Source organism: Euprymna scolopes, chromosome 17 (genome assembly GCF_053919585.1).
Source record: "Euprymna scolopes isolate OS-2025 chromosome 17, ASM5391958v1, whole genome shotgun sequence".
NCBI classification, from domain to species: domain Eukaryota; kingdom Metazoa; phylum Mollusca; class Cephalopoda; order Sepiida; family Sepiolidae; genus Euprymna; species Euprymna scolopes.
The window spans coordinates 68,959,820-68,972,229 of record NC_136498.1 but is presented as its reverse complement, the minus strand read 5'-3'; the positions used below and the strand labels follow the sequence as shown (position 1 = coordinate 68,972,229).

The following is a 12,410-nucleotide window of genomic DNA, read 5'->3' as shown; positions in this document are numbered from 1 at the left end:
CCGCTGTTAGATATGATCCCAAATAGTAGCCCCTTACATCCAAATGGCAATATGCCTTGTTTGGGGTGAAAGAGTAAAAAAAAAAAAAATCTGTAATTGCACAATATTAGTGATACCAAGATTTCAAATTTTTTTACAGAAAATATTTTTTTAATGAAGAAGAAAAAATGTCAACTGTCGCCTATTTCTCAAGCATAAGAAAAAATAAATCTTAATCAAAGGTCACCAAATGTAACTGGACTCTTACATATGTCAGAGGTCATCACTCAGTCTGCTGATCTGACCTTTCCAGTTAATAACCAAATTAGTTTGTTTTTGTTTTAGTTTTTTTTTTTTTTTCATCTTTAATTCTTTGTACTTCAACAGATCTATAAGCATTTGTTTTTTTTTTGTTTGTTTTTTTTTTTTTTTTTTTTTTTTGCACGTTGGTCTTGACCTTTTCTAAAGACATGTTGTTTATATGAACGGAAAAAAAAAACATTTACGACCCGGTATATCAAACGTCTACTTTTCAATGGGTTTCTGTTAAGTCTTGATTGAATGATTCTATGAACGTTCGGAAAATATTTTCCACTTTTTTGTTTTGATCCTAAAATGCAAAAAGTTCTTTGTGTGTGTGTTTTTAGGGAGACTGATTGCCTTGTTTTCTTTGCTCGTCCATTATTGGGTGGGGTGAAGTTTTTGTTTTGAATTTACAATCTACAATTGGATCACAAATCGCCCAAATTGAATTTAAAGGATTAGAAAGACTCTTTTCACACAAAATGTTAAGCCTATATTCGTCATTATAGAACATAAATAGAATTGTTATAGTAAAATTAAAACCACCATCGAAATGGAAACTGCAAAACTTAATTAATAAGATGTCCTTTTTTGCAAAGCAGTATGCAAATTAACCTTACGATGCCAGTTGCATGTACATAATCTCTCTCTCACTCTCTCGCTCTCTCGCACTCTCTCTCTCGCACTCTCTCTCGCACACTCTCGCATTCTCTCTCTCTCACATTCTCTCTCTCTCTCTCGCACTCTCTCTCTCTCTCTCTCGCATTCTCTCTCTCTCTCTCTCGCATTCTCTCTCTCTCTCTCTCTCGCATTCTCTCTCTCTCTCTCTCGCATTCTCTCTCTCTCTCTCTCTCTCGCATTCTCTCTCTCTCTCTCTCGCATTTCTCTCTCTCTCTCTCTCTCGCATTCTCTCTCTCTCCCTCTCGCATTCTCTCTCTCTCCCTCTCGCATTCTCTCTCTCTCTCTCTCTCTCTCGCATTCTCTCTCTCTCTCTCTCTCTCTCTCGCATTCTCTCTCTCTCTCTCTCGCATTCTCTCTCTCTCTCTCGCATTCTCTCTCTCTCTCTCTCGCATTCTCTCTCTCTCTCTCTCGCATTCTCTCTCTCTCTCTCTCGCATTCTCTCTCTCTCTCTCGCATTCTCTCTCTCTCTCGCATTCTCTCTCTCTCTCGCATTCTCTCTCTCTCTCGCATTCTCTCTCTCTCTCGCATTCTCTCTCTCTCTCGCATTCTCTCTCTCTCTCGCATTCTCTCTCTCTCTCGCATTCTCTCTCTCTCTCTCTCGCATTCTCTCTCTCTCTCTCTCATTCTCTCTCTCTCTCTCTCGCATTCTCTCTCTCTCTCTCTCGCATTCTCTCTCTCTCTCTCTCGCATTCTCTCTCTCTCTCTCTCGCATTCTCTCTCTCTCTCTCTCGCATTCTCTCTCTCTCTCTCTCGCATTCTCTCTCTCTCTCTCTCTCGCATTCTCTCTCTCTCTCTCGCATTCTCTCTCTCTCTCTCCCTCGCATTCTCTCTCTCTCTCTCTCCCTCGCATTCTCTCTCTCTCACTCTCTCTCGCATTCTCTCTCTCTCACTCTCTCTCGCATTCTCTCTCTCTCTCTCTCTCTCGCATTCTCTCTCTCTCTCTCGCATTCTCTCTCTCTCTCCGCATTCTCTCTCTCTCTCTCGCATTCTCTCTCTCTCTCTCGCATTCTCTCTCTCTCTCTCTCGCATTCTCTCTCTCTCTCTCTCGCATTCTCTCTCTCTCTCTCTCGCATTCTCTCTCTCTCTCTCTCGCATTCTCTCTCTCTCTCTCTCTCTCATTCTCTCTCTCTCTCTCTCTCTCTCTCTCTCTCTCTCTCTCTCTCTCTCGCGCATTCTCTCTCTCTCTCTCTCGCGCATCTCTCTCTCTCTCTCTCGCGCATTCTCTCTCTCTCTCTCTCGCGCATTCTCTCTCTCTCTCTCTCGCGCATTCTCTCTCTCTCTCTCTCGCGCATTCTCTCTCTCTCTCTCGCATTCTCTCTCTCTCTCTCGCATTCTCTCTCTCTCTCTCGCATTCTCTCTCTCTCTCTCGCATTCTCTCTCTCTCTCTCTCTCTCGCATTCTCTCTCTCTCTCTCGCATTCTCTCTCTCTCTCTCGCATTCTCTCTCTCTCTCTCGCATTCTCTCTCTCTCTCTCGCATTCTCTCTCTCTCTCTCGCATTCTCTCTCTCTCTCTCGCATTCTCTCTCTCTCTCTCGCATTCTCTCTCTCTCTCTCTCGCATTCTCTCTCTCTCTCGCATTCTCTCTCTCTCTCTCGCATTCTCTCTCTCTCTCTCGCATTCTCTCTCTCTCTCTCGCATTCTCTCTCTCTCTCTCTCTCTCTCGCATTCTCTCGCATTCTCTCTCGCTCTCTCTCGCATTCTCGTACTCTCTCGCACTCTCTCGCACTCTCTCTCTCTCTCTCTCGCACTCTCTCTCTCTCTCTCTCGCACTCTCTCTCTCTCTCTCTCTCTCGCACTCTCTCTCTCTCTCTCTCTCTCTCTCGCACTCTCTCTCTCTCTCTCTCTCTCGCACTCTCTCTCTCTCTCTCTCTCGCGCACTTCTCTCTCTCTCTCTCTCTCGCACTCTCTCTCTCTCTCTCTCTCTCTCTCTTACTAGGGAGTCACCATTTATCAAGGCCTGAAGGCCACTCGAAAAGTTAATTAGTGTAAGGTGGTCGGTGTGACAAGACTGTAGTTATCGATAGTGGTGGAAATTGAGTAGAATTGGATTATTTAAGAATTTGTTTACATTGGATTTGAAGATGACCCTATTGTAGTTAGCTAGAAAGCAGGCCAGCGGCACAGTTTGACACGCGGACGATTCTAGGAAAAAAACTTTGTTCATGAAATTTAGGCACAGACTAGAGGAAATCGTTGACAGTGGTTGTAACTAGACGAGTGTTTGTTGTGAATATTTTACAGGAGGGGAGAGCATAGATTGAAACTTTCAAAGAAAGCTATTGTTCTCCTACTGTTAATTTGGCGTTTTAATCTCACTGTTAGTGCGATACACGCGTATAGACTTGTCAAGTATTGCTGTACCGTCAGAGACGCTGGAAAGATTCAAGGAGTGGTATGGAAAAGCGGGCAGCATTATTTGGTGTTTCCTATTAGTAGCACCGCACCCTTAGCAGTATCAGAATTTTTGTAGGAATTTTTGACACCCCTAACACGAAACTGCGAATACAATATAAAAATCTCGTAATTTCTCTGTTAAAAGTGGGTTATTTATTTTCTTTATGGATTATACTTCCAAAATAAACTATTACAGTTGTTTTAAAAGTAATAAAAATATTTTTATTTTTTTTTTAAAACAGTAATGAATTTTCCGAACTCAATATTTTTCAATTTTTAAACTCAATATTTTTAAATTTTTAAATTTTAAAAATCTATCAAAATTTTTCTATTGATTCTATTTTTACGATATTTTCAGGGTCAATGTGAAATTTTATGTTCTTTCCAATAAACCGAATATAATATTTTAGACAAACGTTTTTTTTAAATTCACGCCCCCCCATTTTCACGCCCCCCCCCCATTTTCACGCCCCCCCCCCATTTTGAAATGTCTATTAAAAAGTAAATAATTAATTTATGTTTAATAGGTTTATATATCACAAATTGAAGAGAAAAGGTCAATAAATAATATATTCAAATTTAAAACAAAAAAAAAAATCAGTTTTTTAGAAATTTACCTGTAAAGTCCGAAGTTTAAAACCTTTTTAAAAAAAAAAAAACACATTGTTTTGTTTTGTTTTTTTTTTTAAATAAAACCTTGGTCCTTACTCCTTTAATTGAAAAAAAAAATTAGGGCTTGAATTACATTTTTCGAGGAGTTATAAGCTTGGAAAGATGGGGTGGAATTATTCACTATTTTCACGAAATTTCTGACACTGCTACGGCGCACCCTACTCTCACCCCGGTGCGTTCGTTAATTGCCTTCGCATTTACTGAACTGTTGATACTTGTGTCACGAAGTATGTCCTGCCATGCGTCCTAGGTGTTCTGTCTTCTTTTTTATAGAGGGGGGGGGGTCTCCCTTCTATATCCAGATTGATCGAATACAATGTGTTATATGGGTAATGAAAGTGAATATAATTTTTTAACGACCGTACACATATAAAAATCTTGATTGAAGACCCGCCGATTCTTTTTTGTCTCTGTTACTATTTTTGTTTTCAATACTCGCTCACGTAATTTGAACCGTACCATAAAAAAAAATGTCGGTTGGCGATGGGCCGGCATCAATGAATTTTTTTTTTTTTTTTTTTTCCAGGTTAAATCTGTTTCATACTGATATAAATTATTGCACAATAGAAATAATTTAATTAAAACAAAAATGATTTTTTTTTTTCCTGTTTCGAAATATTTAGGTAAAAACTCCATTCTTTACTTGATTACTAAATTTAAAAAAGTTATTCTGGCAAATTTAAAGGTTTTCCTGGACCTTTGCATGGAATTTTACTTTATATAATAATTCGAAATAAGAAAAATGTGAGCACGGCCAAAACGAAAGGAGGAAGTCATTTTTTTTTTTTTTTTTTTTTTTAGGGAGTCTCTCTTTAAAAAAAATCTACTAAAAAGCAAGTAATTATCCAATCAATACGAAATTTTCACCGATTATTAAGTGAAGAATGATCTTTATATATATTTGCCTACGACCCCCCCCATTCTATTTGTGGTTACAAATATGCTTAAAATAATTAGCCGAAACTGAGAAAAATATATTGTATTGTGGGAAGGGTAAGGATTGTAATTAAAAAAAAAAAAAAAAAAAAAACTGCGCACATATCAGATTTTAAGGTTGAAAATCCGAATTTTGAATGTGTTTAATTTTTCATCTTTTGTGTTTTTAAAGTGTGAAATTCGTTGAATATGTTAATAATTATCTTTCAGATTATATATATATATATATATATATATATATATATATATATATGTATATATATATATTCATTATTTTTGCGAAAAACACTACTTTTTTAAATCTTTGCAAAATAAATTAATAATTTTCTTTTAGTGAGCCCAATATTGCTAATATACCATTAAATAGAAAATTCTTTGAAAATTCATGTCACAAAAGAAAAAATCGATAAATAACTGCGCATTTTGTTAAAAATACGATAATTTCTTTCGGCAATTTCTTGTTTATTCACCTCTGGTGGTCCAACCGTGATATTAGATGCAGCAGTTGTTTTCAAACATACGACGCCTAGCATTCTCAAAATCCTCATCCACCTGGTACTGACCAGCCTCATCGTTGCTTAACTTCGAGGGTTATTGAGGCAACAATATACATATATGTATGTGCGTATGTATGTGTATGTATATATATATATATATATGTATGTGTATATATCGCTTATGGAAAAAGAATTCAACACTTCACTTAATCGCCAAATCAAACATTAAAAATACATGGCTAAATATAGTTTATTTAGTCGCCTCCAGGCCTCCGTACTTAATTTAAAAGTATCATTAATTTTTTTTTTTTTTTTTTTTTTTTGTTAATTTTGCTACGCAAATCTATAGAGTGACATAAAAAGTTGGAATTATTTGAAATTCATGTACTTATATTATAATATATTTGCATATTCTTATAGCAAATCCTAAATTTTATTTAGGCGGAAAAAATTATTTGGTTCAAAAACCTTTTTAAAAAAAATATTTCAATGTTTTAGCGACAGAGACAAAAAAAATAACGGTAAATGGTTTGGTTTTGGAAATTTTTAAATGTGAAATTCTATTAAAGATAGAAAAAGTGTTATATTATTCTGTTTATCATATGATAAAATTCAGGTTTTTATCTTGACGGGAAAAAAGTTGCTCAACAATAATGGATTTTAATAGATTTTAATTCGTTTTAAAAACAACTACTTGTTTATTTTTCAATTTTTGGGCCGAAAAATGAGGACCATTAATATTACAGCGATATTTTTTATAGTAATTTCACGTTGAATTCAAATTTTATTTGTTTATTTATTCATTTTTTTTTTAACTTTCAAATTTGCTAGAATAAATTTTTACATTTAGTAATAAAGTAAAAAAAAAAAATGGAATTTTTATTTGTATATGTCATTTAAATTATTTTTTACTGCGCAATAATTTATATCAGTATGAGATAGGTTAAACTTAAAACAAACTTTGTTTATGTCCGTTTTGGGAGTTAAAAAAAATACTGATGCCGGCCCACGGCTACAAATTTGGAATATGGCGCGTGAGCGAAAAAACGAAAGGGAGACAACAAATACGTGAGAACCGACCGACCATCCAAAAATCAGAATCGTCTAAACTTACTAAAATTTTCAGTATTCAATAAGTAATAAATGTAAATAATAATAAATAATAAATGTCTTTCCCACCAGATATTTTGACCGAAGGGATACGAAGAGAAGCTATTCTTCGAATATTGCGTACTTTTGCTGTCCGTGCGCTGGAAACCCTTTCCTCCAATAAAAAAAAAATAAAAACTTTTCTTTCAATCAAAATAGCAAGGAGTGCCCGTGCTTCTTCCAACAAAGTTGAGTGGAGAAACTATGTAGACAAACAGAAACACTAATGTCTATGACTGAATTCCAATCATATTTTGGGGAAGGAATTTAATTTTTGTTTTTAATTGATGTATCATGTATTAAAACTATTCCAATATATTTAACAAAACTGAACATGTTCTTTGGTACGACAGAGACCCGTGAGAAATTCCATTGTTGTTGTTGTTGTTTATTTTATTATTATTATTATTAGTAGTAGTAGTAGTATTATTATTATTATTATTATTATTATTGGCGGCGGCGGCGGCTCACATGGAGTTTTCACACAAGTCATCAAATATCTGATTGAAAAACCTGTGGTGTTCCCTGCAAGCTGAGCGACAAGTATTTGTTTTTCGTTTATTTGTTTTTTCGTTTTTTTTTTTTGTTTTTTTTTTTTTTAATTTAATCTATAGGTACAGACTTAAAATGTCAACCTGTTCCCTTAAATTAACCTTTTTTCTTTTTTTCAGTGGGAATGATGTTGACAAATATATATTGCATTCCCTGAGTTTTATCAATTATCTTTTAACCCAGCTTGTTTGAAAAAAGGAGCCAATGATAAACATTAGATTTGAGATCTAAACGGGACCAAAACCCTTTTAGTCTTCTCAGACCAAATACGAAGTGTGTGTGTGTGTGTGTGTGTGTGTGTGAGAGAGAGAGAGGGGGGGGAAGGAGTGGGAGTGTCTTTTCCTTGTATCTCTAACCTACTTTCTCTTTTCTATTTACCCTTTTTCTCTTCGCACATATTCCCCCCCCCCCCGCTTCGCTGTCTGTGTTTGGTTCCACTTGTCTTTCTGCTCTTAACGTTACAATTTTTATCTCGACGATTATTCAAAATTCTGCAGACCTGTCGCTCTATTGGACGAGACCGTATCAACAACGATATCTAAAACGCACAATAAATTCAAATTTGAAAAGGAAAAATCGTTTGTATTAGCCACCCCTTCCCTTCCCCCGGGGCTTCCCTTCCGAACTTTTGGTGATTAACCCAAATACATTAAACGCGCATCAGTTTGCCCTAACGGATTTGGAGGTTGGTAGGGCAGCATTGTTATATGCTTGATCAGGAAGATAGACTTCTGTAGATTTGAATTAACGGCTTGTATCGTAGATGCAGATCATATACGTATATGCAATTGAATGTTGCCTAAATTCTAAAGCTTTTCGCTCTAGCTCAACACGCCCATCTTTAATTGCACACAATAGACACTATTCTTTTACTGCTTTTGTATATGCGATTTCAGTCGCAAGGTTAACTAATTTGCAAATTGGTTTTGAAAAAGAACATTTTAACAATTTTTTTTTTATTATGGTTTGCTCTTTTTGAAATCAATGATTGTTTTGATTTAAATATTTTCGGTACGTGCACAATGAATGGCCGATCCTCAACACTTCAAAATTCACAAAAATTCAGGAAATCAACCAATTTTAATCAAATTTTCAGTATTAATTAACGATAATATATTATAATGAGCCATTAGAATTTTTAAATGTTCCTATTTACAATGCCTCCCCACGGGCCAGAGTTAGACACCAGGGTCGTTTTTTTTTTTTTTTTTTTTTTTTTTTTAACGTGGAGAAAGGGAACAAAGATTTTTAATTCTCAGTCGTAAAGGATTTCTCCTCCACTGACAGAACAAAAAATTGAAGTGCAGCATCTGAAGAACAGATGCTACACTTTGATCTTGGCCCGAAGGCCAAGACCCAGAAATAGATTTTTTTAAATATTAGTGTAAAAAAGTAAAAAAAAAAAAAAAATTTACTTTTAAGTTATACAAAAAAATATAAAACCGAAGCATCGCAGATGTTAGCAATTCAAGATTATTATTACTATTATTATTTCCTATACATAGCTATCTACTATTATATAACGGAACTTTGGCTTTGAGTTCGTTCCCTATAGATCCCAAAACGATTGGACCGATTTTTATGAAATTTTGCACAAATCTACTTTTTCTATCAGAATGTCTTCAATAATCGGAAAAATCCGATGAAAAAGGAACCAATTTATCACTTTTATTACAACCTAACATCACAAGTGTATTTGTAAAGTTTTATTACCACACATGCAGAAAGGTTCGGCATATAAAATCAATAGTAGGTTCTTTGATATGACAGGGGCGGCGGGGCGCGTTCGAAATGTTTCTATTTAGAGCTCAATTGAATCATGATGATAAACTTTTGCATTTTAAACTTTAATTCAAGTCGTTATATATAAAATATGATTTTATAAAATTAACAGCAGGTTCTCTACAGTGCAATGTAGACTACAAGAAGAACTATGGAAGGCAGTAATTACTGAAAATACAGTTAACAGATTCAGCATTCCTATCCCAGCGTGGTTAACCACCTGACAAAGGCCAGAGGAATAGTTGGCTGAAACGTCTTGAAACAATTATAAAAATGAGGATAGGTCTGCAAATAAATAAATAAACTGATATATTTTCATATTGTTTTTCTGAATTTTAACAAAAAAAAAAAAAAAAGTTAAAATCTTTATAACACTCTGACTGGTATAGTCTACGCCGAATCAGCCAAGCCAAAATGTCGACGCTGAATCAGCCATGCCGAAACGTTCCATTCCCATCTGATGGCTTTTAGAAATTGACTTCCAAACTAACCTATCTCTGACCAGGTCTTTACTTACCCGCTTCCTTCCAGCCTTATCACTTCCATGTTTCACTTAGCTTTCCTTCATGAACTAAGGAAATGTCAGAATGGGTCAGTAAAAATGACTACCTAAATTATGATATTACCGGCTTCCCCTATGCTCCCTTCCCAATCGCTTATTAGCTGTATTTGAAGTTTAGTGTGCAAATTAATACATCTCCATTCTTTTTGAATGGATATCTTTTCATAACCTGGTTTCTCGTTATAAATTTCAGTAGATCCTATATATCTACGGTTCCATTCAGTCTTGTCAAACTATGGATACACACTGAAGAGTGCCTGCTCATGAAATTTTTTTTGTGACAAGAGTTGCACAATCTTCAACCACATCTCTCCTGAGTTGACACTGTTTTTAATTTCAATTATAAATAAGTTCAAAACGACTGGAAACAATGCCAAGATAAGCAGAGAGCATATACAGCATCCCCGAATTGTCACCCATCTGGTATTGGCCAGATTCAACGTTGCTTAATTTCAGTAATCTAGTGAAAACTTCTCAAGGCCCGGAGACCTTGATAAGTGGTGACTCCTCACATGTAAAAAACAAAGAAAAAAAAGACTTCTATAGTTTATATAGTAGTACTATTATCATCTATCAGTTGCGAGTGAAACAGTCGTATTTGTGAGTGATTTTTTTTTTTTTTTTTTTTTTTTTTAAGTAGCGACTAGAAATAATAAAACACTTTTGGCCATTGTTTTTTTTTTTTTTTGTTTGCTTTTTTTTTTTTTTTACTCTTTTACACCGTGTTTCTTTTTTTTCTTTTTTTTTTTCAACCTTTTTTAAGAATATCTTAACAGATGTATCACACTGAATTTTCGAATGAAATTAAAATTAAAATGAGGTGACTGTAATCTACCGTGTCACGGGTATGTCTTGTATGTGAATTTATATGCAAACAGACGCTTTACGCATTCTGTTTTATATCTTTTTAACTCTGTTTAACCCTTAACTATATTTCCTTGCCGTCTCTCTGGTGGAGCTACTCTGTAAAGGTTTACTTAGTTCACAACTCAACACTCATAGACACCCATCACTCCTCTCCTTTCAGTGCTTGGCAACCAAAAGGCCAATTAACAACCTCCACCCTCACTTCCGTTCTCATTGCCGAACGGCTGCATAACAGTTCTTGGAGTCTGGCTAATTTTCTAGACTCTATCAGGCACCAGAGACCATGTGACTCAAATGCACACGCCTTGTCTGTCAACTTGGAGGAACGGACAGAAACCTAACCGACTTTCAATCAATTCAAATGGAGACAAGAACAGCTGCTCCTGCAGAGTTTGCAAGCTTTTTTTCATAACGGTCGTTTGTTTAGACTTAAAAGTTTGTTTGTTTGTTTTTTAATTTTTTTTTTTTTTTTTTTTTTTTTTTTTTTTTTTTTTTTGGTAATGTATTTACTAGGACCTCTCACACAAACCATCATCAATGGTTGCTCACTGACAACAACCTGTGGTGTTTTCTGCACTCGGAGTGACAAGTCTCCCTATATTTTTCGTGCTCTCTATCTCTTTCAGTAACCATTACAAATGACTTTGCTTTATCACAACGGCCCCTTATCATCAAGTTAACATTTTTGCAGTTTCAGTTCTTTTATCTCGTTTTTGTATTTTTTCTGTTTGCTTTTATTTCTATTGCAACTTTCGTGTAACTGATTCATGTTTGCAGATTATGTAGGTTGGTTTCCGCATTCAAGGATTTTTCTTAAGATTTCACCTGTTTTCATTATTGCCGTCCATTGTATTTTCTCAGCCTTCCCTCTGATTCCAATTTCTCACTTTCTTTTATGAAAGTTTCTCAGGAATGTTCCTAGTGCTCCTACGATTACTGCTAGTAATAAGTGAAGCATGCATGGTTTCCCTTTGAATGCACAGTGAACGAGGCATAAAAAAGATGACTAAGTTCAGCATTGCCCCCCCTCCCATTTAGCCCCAAAAGTCCCCAGAAGACACAATTCTTGGTGAAAATGATTAAACAGTGCAGTTTTAAGCCATAACATATGTAAATTTGAGTTCTGTGCGATGCAAAAAAGAAATGACTATGTCCATCATTTGCCCCCTCTTCCATTTAGCCCCAAATGTCCCCAAAGCCTTAACATATTTAAATTTGAGTTCAGCATCATACAAAACTGTTAAATAGACATACAGAGAAAATTTGGGGCAAATATGATAAAATAGTCCCAAAAATGGAGTGTTTTTATTAGCCCTAAAAGAGCCCCTGGAGCACACCAAAGAGTTATCGTGAAGTATAGACAAACAAAACTATATAGAAATTAGTTAGTTACAACTTTTCAGAAAGTTTTATAAAAATCCAAGGCATCAATTTTTTTAATAAGCATAAAAGTGTCAATTTTAGCCATTTTAACCCGAAAGACATCCCTAGGGGTACAACATCAATATTACATATGAATGATTCCACTGTGGAATTTCTACAGGTCCTGCTAGTATTATATTATACATGTATCACAACTTTAAAATAAACAACGATTTTACAATCATACCCAAGACGGAACAGCTAAAAGACACCCAGGTGTCCTAAGAAGACATTAGAAGAACCCATCAGGCAAGATCGTAAGCAGTAGCAAATGAACAGTCAATCGTTGGAGACTTAACATAAAGACATCCAGACAGTTTTGAATATCTTGTTGAAGGAAACATACTTGTAGATATAAACCTGGATAGTGAGTGTTATCGTGTTCGTTTTATTTGTCATTTTTTTATACCTTTCATCTTCCAGTTGGTGTATACTTTCATTTTACATCGAAATGTCTTATGAAAAGTGATGCACCCCCCTCACTTGGGTTTCTTGTTTTTGTGTCCCATTGTTAGATATCTTGATAAAATGTCACTGATATGCTGCAATGGATAGGCAAGAACATTCGGGCAAGCTGCCAAAGTGGTAACGAGTGAACATCCTAGATATGCTAA

At 35.4% G+C, this 12,410-nt stretch overlaps 1 protein-coding gene across 3 annotated transcripts in view; it reads left to right on the top strand.

The window, feature by feature from the left end:
• LOC145296778 (utrophin-like) overlaps window positions 1-12,410 on the top strand; it is a 230,199-nt gene that overhangs the window by 28,002 nt on the left and 189,787 nt on the right. The gene's annotated exons all lie outside the window — the stretch shown is intronic.